Genomic DNA, 12998 nt, shown 5'->3' with positions numbered 1-12998 from the left:
TTAATTATATTATTCATACTTATATATTATTATACTATTATTACATTATTATTATATTATTATTACCATTATTATTATTATTATGAAATTAAATCTACTTAGACCTTTCGCCACGAAATCATATCATCTTGAATTGTTTCCAACGAGAAAGACTATAATTTCAACAATTTTGAAATAGAAAATAATAAAAGAAATTCAAAAAAATAAACTACAAAACTCACCCTTAATTCTTAAGAAATTAAAATTGCCAAAGCACCGTTCAGTAGCGAAAACTCCTGAAAGCTGCTAACAGGGCACACAGTAATTGACTCCGCTACGTCGAGACACGCGTTTCGAGGATCGGATCCATTCGATTTTTCGCGGCGATAAGGACAGCTCGATGCCTATAAATTATTTGGAACGCGGCGGACTTCGTTTCACATCCTCTCCGCGACCCCGATACCTAAAACCTGGCTCGACTTTCATGGATCGCCGTAAAAAAAGGAGGCCCGGCGAGAGAACAGCTACGGCGGGAACACGCCGCGCCGCGCCGCGCCGCCGCATACCGCGGACGGTGAAAGTGAAACCACGAGGCTCGGTTCAGGACCCACGGGATGCTGACTCACATCTATTTGCTTCTTTTCTGTTTCTTCGTCGCATGGCGCGCCGCCCCGCGCCGCCCCGCGCCGACGGTGTCCGCCACAGCGATTTTTCTGGCATACGGTATGACGCACGTACGGTCATGCAATATCCTTTGTTGCGATCGTCTTACTGGCTGACAGGATCCGACCTAATTCATCGGTAGGTCGCGGTAGAAACAAAGGACGAGGAAGTGGTTCGCCGTGGTTATTTAGACGCGCACCGATTTCCCTCGAAAGTTCGCCGAAATTCTCGCGCTCGTGCAGCGTGACCCGTTCACATCGATACAGCCGAATATCTTCGAAACCGTCGATGACACTGAAAAATGTTCCGAACGAAATTCGAACGGTTTTAGCAGGTGCGTAATCTGGTATTAATAGAATTTTTCTAAGCGAACGCGTCGACGACCTACGCAGCTCGATTTTATCTTTTTTAACGGAACCATACGTTTTTCGACGCGCCAATCGATTCGGCTAGTAATTACTCGACGCGCTGTATTTTTATTTCGCAGGAAAATCCACGCGGTCTAGTTGTTATTAGTACTGTTAATTTTTGCAAGATTTTCTGGAAAACTGCTACGAAATTTCGTGAAACAGAAGATGGCAGAGAGACGGATCAAAATATTTACAGTTTCCAGTCGACCGAGCGAAGCGGACGCGTCAAAGTCGCTGGAGCAGAGAAAATATCGAACGAACTCTCGACACCAGGGCTCGCTTCCGGTGTCGGAGGATTCCTCCTCGTTCACCTGCGTGTCCTAGACCTTGCGCGACGGTGAAAGTCGAGGTCGAGATCGATTCTCTCGGATTTGGGTCCCATCGAGAAAACATTGAACCGGAGGCCTTCGAGAAAAAATGTACCGAATTTCTGGATTTAATTAATCGCGTCCGGAGCAATCGTTGCTCCCTTGAATTTCAATTTGAATTTAACCCTTTGCATTCGAGTGGTGACTCTGAGGCACCACTAAAATTGTCATATCACGTTCTAAGATCGTTTTTATATCATCGAAGCTTACATTTTAAACATTATTAAAAGTGTAACCGTTGTATGAATCGCTAGACTCAATTTCGTATGCATCAAATGTACTTTGTCCTTCAGAATGGAAATACTGTAAGTCGGAGAAATTATTTTCGATTTACAGTTAAAATGGCTTCGAGTGCAAAGGCTTAACATCGAAAACGAAGCGAAGAATATAACCTCGAAACGAAATATAACCTCGCAATCTCGTTAACCTTGATTTTCCTCTTGTTTTCAACCGTAGAATCTGCCCAATCGAATTTCTACCAGGAATTATGAAACATCCTGTACAGTGTAAGCGATAGTACGCAAATTATAAACGTGCCGTAACTTCGTTGTGTGCAACGGGTATCGCAACGATATAATATCTGCACCGGTCTTCCGATACTTTCGACGATTAATTTTAGAAAATTTCACCGTAATTTGTAAAAGCCTCGAACAATGTAACCGATCGTCTTTTTCTTTTTTTTTACCGTTTCGTGTCCGATCCGTGCACTTATTGTCCATTAAAATTCGCGATCAAATCGTCGACATCCTGAATAAAGCGTACGTAATAACGGTTCGCACGATAATTAACGATTTCAGGCCAGAGCAATTATTTCGCAACAAACTGTAAAATTATGGCGAACTATTAGACACGCTCGCCGACAAAACTACTTCTTAACGCGGGATAAAAATTCGTAGCGTGTCAATGGAAATGTTAATTTCACATTTTTTACGGTATCTTGATTTTTAAGTTTTACTTCGTTTTATTTCTGTTATGTTCTTTTATTTTTACGAGCTTTTAACATTCTTCCTAGTTACCGTGTGCACTGAATAAGATAATATTGCGATGTAAACAATGTGTTATATGCTTTACTATAGTATGCACTCTTAATTTAATATTTGCACTGAATAAGATAATATTGCGATGTAAACAATGTGTTATATGCTTTACTATAGTATGCACTCTTAATTTAATATTTGCACTGAATAAGATAATATTGCGATGTAAACAATGTGTTATATGCTTTACTATAGTATGCACTCTTAATTTAATATTTATTAATTTGGTACATTTAGTATATTTAATATTTTTAGAATGTTTAGTGTATTTAATATATTTAATATCTTTAGTATTTTCAATATATTTAATGTCTTTAGTATATTTAGTATATTTTGCATCGTTAGTATATTTAGTATATCTTGAATATTTTGTACATTTATTTAGTAAATCTGGAATATTTTGTATATTTATCTAGTATACCTTGAATATTTTGTATATTTATTTAGTATATCTGGAATATTTTGTACATTTATTTAGTATATCTTGAATATTTTATATATTTATTTAGTATATCTTGAATATTTTCTATATTTATTTAGTATATCTTGAATATTTTGTACATTTATTTAGCATATTTATCTAGCATATTTATTCAATATATTTATTGAAATATCAAATCTTACTTAAATCTTAACGGCACATAAAGTTGTTCGACGTTTATCAATAAGTGTGCCCGTCGAATGATAAATAAGAAAGTGAAATTCGAAGGCTGGTTTCTACTAGATGTCGATAAATTAGTCAATGAATCTGTCATTTTCACCAAGTACCCGAATGCATCTTCCAACTCCGCGTAATTTATCAAGAGACCTAATTAAGTCACCAGGCTCGCTCTCGCAGCAGGAAACATTCCGGCAAGTCGCGCGCGTCGGGGACACGAGGACCTGGACAAGTGATTTTTTTTTTCTTAAATTTCCGGACGCAGCATGCGTGCCGCGTTGAACCGGCTACCAGAAATTTTCATACAGCCACGCCACGATGGAAAGTAAGAACCGGCCGCGCGGCGTCGGGCTCTCGCAGCCGGTCGGTCCAGTTTTCACGATTCTACATCGTTGGATCCGGATCCAGCGAACATGTGCTCGGCTAATCGGGCCCCGTTCCTTTCTACGATGTCATCCGACCTCGTAATCACGATTTTCTAAATTGTTTCGCTCCTCCCACTGCGACGCGCGGTCGGATTTCTTTTCCTTATAATCGCCGCCGGCTTGTTGCGCGTCCGCGACCGATAACTCGGCTTTGACGCTCAGTTTACGCAGCGATAATATAATTATAAACTAATTATATCGGCTTAGAAAATTGGCAACGATTTATTCGAATTTTGAACCGGTGTATCTTTACGATCTGAATAATTAAAGGATTAAAGAATTGGTGACCCGTCATTTTGAATAATTGAAAAATAAAAAAATTAGTGACGTATCATTTTGAACAATTAAAAAATTAAAAAATTAGTGACCCGTTATCTTGAATAATTAAAAGGTTAAAGAACCAGTGACCCATTATTTGGAGCAATTAAAAAGTTAAAAAATCAGAACCTCGACATTTTGAGTAATTAAAAAATAAAAAAATTAGTGCCGCGTCATTTTGAATAATTAAGAAATTAAAAGATTGGTGACCCGTCATCTTGAATGATTAAAAAGTTAAAGAATCAGTGACCCATTATTTGGAACAATTACAAAATTAAAAAATCTGAAACCCGTCATTTTGAGTAATTAAAAAATAAGAAAATTAGTGACGCATCATTTCGACTAATTAAAAAATTAAAAAATTGGTAATTTGTCATCTTGAATGATTAAAAAGTTAAATAATCAGTGACCCATTATTTGGAACAATTAAAAAGTTAAAAAATCAGGGTTCCATCATTTTAAGTAATTAAAAAATACAAAAATTAGTGCCGCGTCATCTTGTACAATTAAAAAATTAAAAAAATTGGTAACCCGTAATCTTGAATGATTAAAAGGTTAAAGAACCAGTGACCCATTATTTGGAGCAATTAAAAAGTTAAAAAATCATAAACCCGTCATTTTGAGTAATTAAAAAATAAAAAAATTAATAACTCGTCTTTTTGACTAATTAAAAAATTAAAAAATTGGTAATTCGTCATCTTGAATGATTAAAAAGTTAAAGAATCAGTGACCCATTATTTGGAACAATTAAAAAATCAAAGACCCGTCATTTTGAGTAAATAAAATATCAAAAAGCTTGTAACCCGTCATTATGAATAATTAAACAATTAAAAACGGGTCCTGTAAACTTAGTGACAATGGTCGCGAATATGATCTTACGGGGATTGCGTGCAATAATGTTAGAGAAGACACTAGCAACTCTATTATGCGAAACACTTGAAAGATTCTCTCGTCAAAAATAATTCCAAAGAAGCCCTACTACTTTTTGTTAATGATTTCTCAGTTATTCAACAGGCGAGCCAACATTCCGTGAGATAACCGACTGCGGAAAATGTCGCTTTTCCGAAAGGTCAGAGGGTAACCGGATCGTTCTGGTATGATTACATTCGTTATTGAATAGCCTATTATATAATTAATGAAACTGCCAATTCCAGTCAATGTTGCCGGAATTATGAGATTATGCTGTAACGAAACTGCTATTACCGCGGGTCAAACGCGATGGGGGAAAATCTTGATTAAACGCGCTTTCTCGTTATCGTCGCTTAAAATCGTCTCGAACGTAAATCAAAAGGTACAAAAAAAATTGAGAAGATATTTTTCTGTTTCCCTTTTTACATCCTTTTCACCCCCCTCCGCCCCCTCCTTGCGAAATAACAACGCGTCAGACTCGCGACGAGAAGATTTCATGCACGACCAATCGCACAAATATGAATTTCATTATTTTACAGATTTCTTCTAAATCGAAAATAAAACTCGATTTCCCCCGTGATTAAAATCTAGGAATAAACGCGGACGAAGAGATACAAGAGACAATAATTGCATCGTTCTATCAGGGAAATTATTAAGAATGAAGCGGAGTGCCAATCAACGTGGACGTGAAAGAAATCATAGTGTAAGGGGTTAGGCCGGAACTTTCTACTTGGTTTCTACTTCTTGCAACCAGCGTGGACAACATTTATTTCGCAGAAAAATCCACGGTCTATGAATTTATCTCCAATTGCATTTTTCTGTAATATTGTAAATACAAATGGGAAAATATTCGATGAATTTAGTTCGCAGAAAATTTATATCTTATTCAGATAATTCATATTTATAGAAATTATGTTATTTAAGTAAATAAATATGTTTCACGTTGTTCATATATCGTTGATTTAAAAAAAACACATTGTTATATAATACAGAAATATTCGATGAATTTATTTTGCAGAAAATTTATAATTTATTCAGTTAATTCATATTAATAAATATTATGTTATTTAAATAAATATATATGTTTCAGTAAATGCATTGCTACGGATCAATTACCAATAGCAAAAAACAAGATATTTTATACGAAACACATTGTTATACAATAAAAAATGGGACGAACTTTTCGTAACTTCGGCGCGCGCGTGTGTCGCGTCCGCTTGAAATTCGCGACGCGCGCTCCCGGGTTTTTCCATCTGCTTCGGAAAACCGATGCTCGGCCCCCAAGGAAAATTGAAAGAGCTCCTCGAATTAATATTCCATTACGCCGGGGGTCCTATCGCGTTGTTTACAGACGAGAACTTCCTCCGCGAGCGTAGATTTCGCCCGAGATCGCCAAGTAGAACGAGGGATCACCGGCGCGCTCCCGCGTCGCGCTTGATATATGGGTTCCATTACACGTTTTTCGATCAGCTTCTTCTTCCTCTTGCCGCGCACGTCACAGACCGCGATTTTCCCGAAGATTTTCCCGTCCGTCCGTCCGTTCGTCCGACGCGACATGGCAGCGCGCTGCGCGGCGCGGCTCACCGGTAACACAGTCGTCTTGTACAATTAAAAAATTAAAAAATTAGTGACCCGTCATCTTGAATGATTAAAATGTTAAATAATCAGTGACCCATTATTTGGAACAATTACAAAATTAAAATATCAGAAACCCGTCGTTTTGAATAATAAAAAAATAAAGAAATTAGTAACTCGTCTTTTTGACTAATTAAAAAATTAAAAAATTGGTAATTCATCATCTTCAATAATTAAAAAGTTAAAAAATCAGGGACCCATTGTTTGGAACAATTAAAAAGTTAAAAAATCAGAGATCCATCATTTTGAGTAATTAAAAAATTAAAAAATTAGTGAAGCATCATTTCGACTAATTAAAAAATTAAAAGATTGGTAATTTGTCATCTTGAATAATTAGAAAGTTAAATAATCAATGACCCATTATTTGGTACAATTAGAAAATTAAAAAATCTGAAACCCGTCATTTTGAGTAATTAAAAAATAAGAAAATTAGTAACTCGTCTTTTTGACTAATTAAAAAATCAAAAAATTGGTAATTCGTCATCTTGAATACTTAAAAAGTTAAAGAATCGGTAGTCCATTATTTGGAACAATTAAAAAGTTAAAAAATCAGGAACCCGTTATTTTGAGTAATTGAAAAATAAAAAAAATTAGTGCCGCGTCTTTTTGACTAATTAAAAAATTAAAAAATTGGTAATTCGTCATCTTGAATGATTAAAAAGTTACAGAATCAGTGACCCATTATTTGGAAAAATTAAAAAATCAAAGACCCGTCGTTTTGACGGGTGATTTTTGCGCTGCGCGGCGCGCCGGCAACAGGAAGTGTATCGATTTTGCAATAACCGGACGCGCAAGCCAGTCCATGACCGATCGGAGCTCGTGCCCGACCTCGAAGAACAGAGCTTTCGAAATTGTTTGAAATTTTCCGCAACGAGTTTATTGCCGGGCATTCCTCAACTTCCACCGTTTCCCGGTTTCGCCGATAAAATACGATTCGTTTTTTCCGATCCTTCATGGCGGACGAACGATGGGTGTCGCAACTCTTTTTTCTTTTTTTTTGTTGAACAATTAGACCGTGGAGCTTCGCGCGACGTTTTTATTTTCATGAAAATTATATCCGTCGATCGAGTATCATAGTGTAATAGTAAATCAGATTTTCGAAAATTTCGACTGGGCGTTGGAAAATATAATTTACATGCACGTGAAAAAATATCGAGAAGACGAGTGAACATAAATTATGCGGTTATCGTGAGTTAACTGAATTCTAAATTATTTTGACAATAAATATTAACGATTAGACCGCGGAATTTTACTCGACATTTTTATTTTACTTAAAAATCCTCTTCGTCGATCGAGTATCATAGTGTCATAGTAAGTCAGATTTTCGATCATTTTGACCTGTATGTCCTTCAAAAATGTTGCAAAGACCAGTGAAATAAATTATGAAATTACTACAAATGAATTTTATGTCTATACATGTATAATCTCAACAATACATTTGGTAATACGATACGATAAATTGATAAACGATACACGTGTTAGTAAACAATAAAAAGGAAGTTTTTCTTTCAAGCTTTCACATTTAAGTTTGTGTTTTTTTTTTCATTTTTATCGCTACCGTATTATTGCTCACCGTAACAAATGGTTTATCCCGTCGATAAATGAAGTTATTATTTTGTTTTGTATTATTATATTACTTGTACATTATTATTATTATTTGTACATTTTTAGTATTTATATATTAAGTATTTGTATATTATTATTATTCGTATATTATTAATATTTGTATATCAGTATTTGTATATATTATTATTATTCGTATATTATTAATATTTGTATATTATTAGTATTTGTATATTAGTATTTGTATATTAGTATTTGTATATTATTAGTATTTGTATATTATTATTATTTGTATATTACTAGTACTTGTATATTATTAGTATTTGTATATTAATATTTGTATATTATTAGTATTTGTATGTTATTATTATTTGTATATTATTAGTATTTGTATATTACTAGTATTTGTATATTAATATTTGTATATTAATATTTGTATATTATTATTATTTGTATATTGTTGGTATTTGTATATATTATTAGTATTTCTATATTATTATTATTATTTGTGTACTATAATATTATGTTATTCTATTTCGCGCCGCACTGATTTTAACCCGCTCAATGGCAAGAAACGAAAGCCACGCTGCTTCCAGAAACGATGGACGCCGAAAGATTCGCACCCGTCGTCCCCTAAACGGTCGAAGGACGCTGATTAACAGGAACATCAACGGCCGCGCCGCGAGAATTACAGAACTCCCTCGAGCAATTACGTTTGTAGTCCCTGTGATTACGCTCGTCGTCGAGCACACGCCAGCCACTCCTCGGCGGTGCTCTGATTGCTCTGTCGCGGGACGCGAGGCACCGACAAATCCGGATCCCGGCGCGATACTTTCTTCAAATGAAGCGCGCGCGGCCCGCGCTTCAAAACACGCCGGCATAATTAACGGTGTAATCGGCCTCATTAATTACGTAATTGCACGACGACGACGACGTTGACATACCGGACACCCTCTCGTAACGCGTTTGCTCGCGACGCATAGTAAGCGGTGAAATGTATCATCGGAGCAGCGAATCATTTTTACCAGCGAATTGAAAATATTTAACAATTTTCTGGCGAATTTTTGTACGTTTTTATCGGATTCGATTTGCTCCCTTTTTTGGTCTTTCTTTCCTTTTTTGTTGTTGTTGAAAGTAATGACGGTGATAAATAGACCGTGAATTTGATGGATTTATGTGGAAATTTATTATGTTAAATATTAAAAAATTAAGACGTTTATAAAAATGTTTTTATGTCGTTCTTAATTGATTAAAATTGGTACATCAAGGAATATATTATCTTTCGTTTTCTGTTGAATCGAGAAACTTTTATTTTTGTATAAAGATTCAACTGTAAATTAACTTAACTGTAACTTATCTTAATTGTAAATTAACTTAACTGTAAATTGTCTTAACTGTAACTTATCTTAATTGTAAACTAACTTAACTGTAAATTGTCTTAACTGTAACTTATCTTAATTGTAAATTAACTTAACTGTAAATTGTCTTAACTGTAACTTATCTTAATTGTAAATTAACTTAACTGTAAATTGTCTTAACTGTAACTTATCTCAATTGTAAATTAAGTTAACTGTAATTTAACATAACTACAAATTATCTTAACTGTAAATCATCTTAACTATAAATTACCCTAACTGTAAGTAAACGTAACTGTAAACTATCAGAACTGTAAATAATTTTAATTACACATTTCGTCAATAAACAATATGTACGTTAGTAAACAATAATACTCCTTGCTTCTCACAGTGAGAAAAATGTGGACCACCATATTTATACTATAAATAAACGATTTCTCGCGAAAACAATTGTCGGCACGTGTCCGCCCACGAAAATTCGCCGGCGTCTAAAGCCCCCGTAAATTCTACAGAGTCGAAGGTTGATTTGCTCCGACGAGATCGACTTTCACCCCCGACACGGTGCATGCGTAATTTAAAAAGCCGCGCCTGCGCCCGCCCCGAACGTTGCTCTCTTCGTTTACATTTTTTAAACGGCCCGAATCGAGCCCCTGAAATTATTCATAACGCAACGCCGCGTTCAATTGGAACTTGGATTTGAACAAAAAAATTGCCGAACCTCGCGACAATTCCCACGACTCGAATCACTGGCTCGACGTGAAAGTCAGTACAGTAATTTCCCCCAGAAATATTCGGAGATCGGAATCGAAACCGGCAGATCCGAGAATACTAAGCCGTGATTCTTCGGGCCTCGCGGCTCGTTTTTACAGAAAACTCGGGGCGATCGGCGAAAAAAAGGCAGCGGCCAGCATGCCGGTGCACATTAACGCTTTAGCGGCCGCCGACGCAACGGTTGTGCCATGGCGCAAACTGACGTTAACGGCCGCTGGTGCGACACGCGTATCACGCGCAGTGTATTCGGGAAAAGTCGCTACGCGAGGAGTGGGGGCAGGCGACGCACGCGCGAGAGTCCCGCGCAGCGGCGCGGCGCGTCTACAGGGTGGCACCTATCGTATCGTATTATACCCGCAGCTCCGCGTCGCGTCGCGTCGCCGTCGTAGTTCAGAATTACAATGCTCGCCCGGTAGACGCGCTGCGCCGCTGCGCGGGACCCCCTCCACACGTGTCGCCGCCCCACTCCTCGCGTAGCAATTTTTCTCGAATACACAGATTGCGCGCCGTTCGGCACCGATATCGATAGCACAAACTACTAGTTATTTCCGATTCGACTGTGAACGAGTGCGAAATCGCAATTTACCTCGACGATATAATAATAAACCTAAAATTTCAATATTTACTCGGTGGTATAAACTACTAGTTATTTTCGACGTGACACGATTCAGAGGCAATTCGGAAGCCACGTGACACGATTCGGAGGCAATTCTGAGGCCACGTGACATTATTCGACGGCCACGTATCGTTTTGTATTGTCTTCCTATTGAATTCGCGTGGCGACCCTCAGCATCGACGTGACAATAAATTACATAGTCATAAGACAAGCACAGGGAAATTCACAGCAACCCGAAATTTGGCATTTCCCGGGAGAAATTACCGTACATACGTATACCATCTCCGGTCGTAGATAAGTCGAACAGGATGCGCGCGAATAAATACGTCCACGGCGAAAACAGAACTCGCCGATAGAAGTCGAGTCTTCTGACGTGCGAAAATTCGACGCGAAACGCGATGCAAATTCGCCGCCGGGGAATTTCAAGGTACTTCATCTGACTTTTAAAACGAGGTATTGTACCTTGAGGCGGGATTATGCAAGCGAGAAAGGGTATACATTATCGGTAATAGCCGGTCGCGCGGTTGCCGTCTGCAAACAATCGGACTGGAAAGTGTGTTGCGCGTTGTCTGATAGCGCGACGCTTAAGAACTGTATTATACCCGCATACATACAGGGTGTCCCAAAAATGTCTCGCAATCCGAAAGTAGGGGATTCCTGAGGTCATTTGAAGCAACTTTTTCCTTAGCGAAAATGCAATCCGCGGCTTCGTTTACGAGTTATTAACGAAAAACAGTGACCAATCAGAGGCGAGATCATTTGACGCGAGACGGCCGAGCCAATGAGCGGAACTGGGCTTCGCGCGCTCGTTGGCTGGGCCGCCGTGCGCCAACCGAGCTCGTCTCTTATTGGTCAGCGTTTTTCGTTAATAACTCGTAAACGAAGCCTTGGAGAAAATTTTCGCGAAGGAAAAAGTTGCTTCAAATGACCTCGGGAACCTCTCATTTCCGGATTGCGAGACATTTTCGGGACACCCTGTATGTTTTCATACGTTTATGTGTACTTCACTGTTGCACTGTCTGCACTGTTGCGCCAGCTGCAATTTTTGCGCCACACGTTTCTCTGCAGTCCGATACGAAATTCCATTGAAACGCGAATCCGTAGATCGCGTTGGTGACACGAAGAGTAGGCGAGGGGGGGGGGGGGGGGGGGGGAGACCAGCGAGTGATCGATGTTACAGGTGTCGCGAACGATTGCGACAAAGATCGTGGGCGTCGAGATTCCGCGGCGTCGCGCTGGGACAGGTGAACACGGCCAGGAGAAAGAATAGGGGGGCGAAGGGGGACGGCAGGCGTGCGAGGAAAGGCCAACGTGCCGTGGATGAGCAATGAACTTGACCGGATGTGGGTCAGGGTAAATCTTCCTCGGGCTCTACCAGCCTCCTTCGCGACACGACGCACAGTGGCACGGATCCACGGAAACATGAGCTGATGTCAAGCTTTCAACCTTTTTGGAAATGTACGAAACTTTATACATATGTATATAGGTTATTATAACTAAGATTTTGCGCATTGCGAGTTGTAACGAATACTCGGTGTGTACTACGTAAATCAGAGAACCTTATGCAGCGGCTCTGTCAAGACGTAGGTTTCGGTGGAAAAAGGAGGGGAGAGTGTTTCGGCCGGGACACGCTAGATGACTCATCGGTGAGGCTGTTCCAGCGGAGCATTGCTTAGACGTTGGGACGTCGGGAGGACGAAGTTTGTATATAAACAAATTGTGGCGGATCGGTTACTTGGGGAAAAGGAGAATTCATCTGCCGGCGGGTCTGAAGGTAACCGCCCACGCTTTATAAAAATTGGAACTTTTGGAAGTGTATGAAACTTTAGATACAGGTTCTTATATCCATGAACTAACATTTTGCTTGTTGCGAGTTGCCAAAAGTCGCCTCGAATTGTGTTTCAAGCGATTTGATAACGCGGTGAAACGTCTGTTCCAGAACGACTATATAGTAAGTTGTACTTTATCTAATTAAATTTTCGTTTAGGTTTCATCCGATTACATGCACTTTCCGCACGATTAAAAAGCATACTTTTAGCTACAAATCCCAGGAGCGACAAAGGGATAAACATAATTTAACTGCTCGAAATTGTGTTCTCTTTAAACCCTTATTTCTTCGATCTCGTTCTTGCTTCGATTAGAGCTACGAGGCGGAATTCGCGCCGCGTCACGACGAATCTTGCAGAAACGTGCTCGATAGACCCTGCGGAAGGTGTCCGAAGAAGAATTTTTTGCATCGGTTCGCATCCGCGGAAGCGTTCGACCTGCGTCGAGCCGAATATGTACCTTCG

The 12998-nt window shown here is 38.8% G+C and overlaps 1 protein-coding gene and 1 long non-coding RNA gene across 6 annotated transcripts in view; one reads left to right on the top strand and one right to left on the bottom strand.

The window, feature by feature from the left end:
* Nucleotides 1-12998, bottom strand: part of LOC117221546 (uncharacterized) — a 182147-nt gene that overhangs the window by 22180 nt on the left and 146969 nt on the right. The gene's annotated exons all lie outside the window — the stretch shown is intronic.
* On the top strand, nucleotides 2839-5719 carry LOC143258792 (uncharacterized). Its single transcript, XR_013032659.1, has 2 exons — nucleotides 2839-5149; nucleotides 5307-5719. It is a non-coding gene; the product is annotated as an uncharacterized LOC143258792 (long non-coding RNA).

Source organism: Megalopta genalis, chromosome 1 (assembly GCF_051020955.1).
Source record: "Megalopta genalis isolate 19385.01 chromosome 1, iyMegGena1_principal, whole genome shotgun sequence".
In the NCBI taxonomy this organism is placed as follows: domain Eukaryota; kingdom Metazoa; phylum Arthropoda; class Insecta; order Hymenoptera; family Halictidae; genus Megalopta; species Megalopta genalis.
The sequence above is the reverse complement of the archived record's forward strand: the minus strand, read 5'-3'. Positions and strand labels throughout refer to the sequence as shown.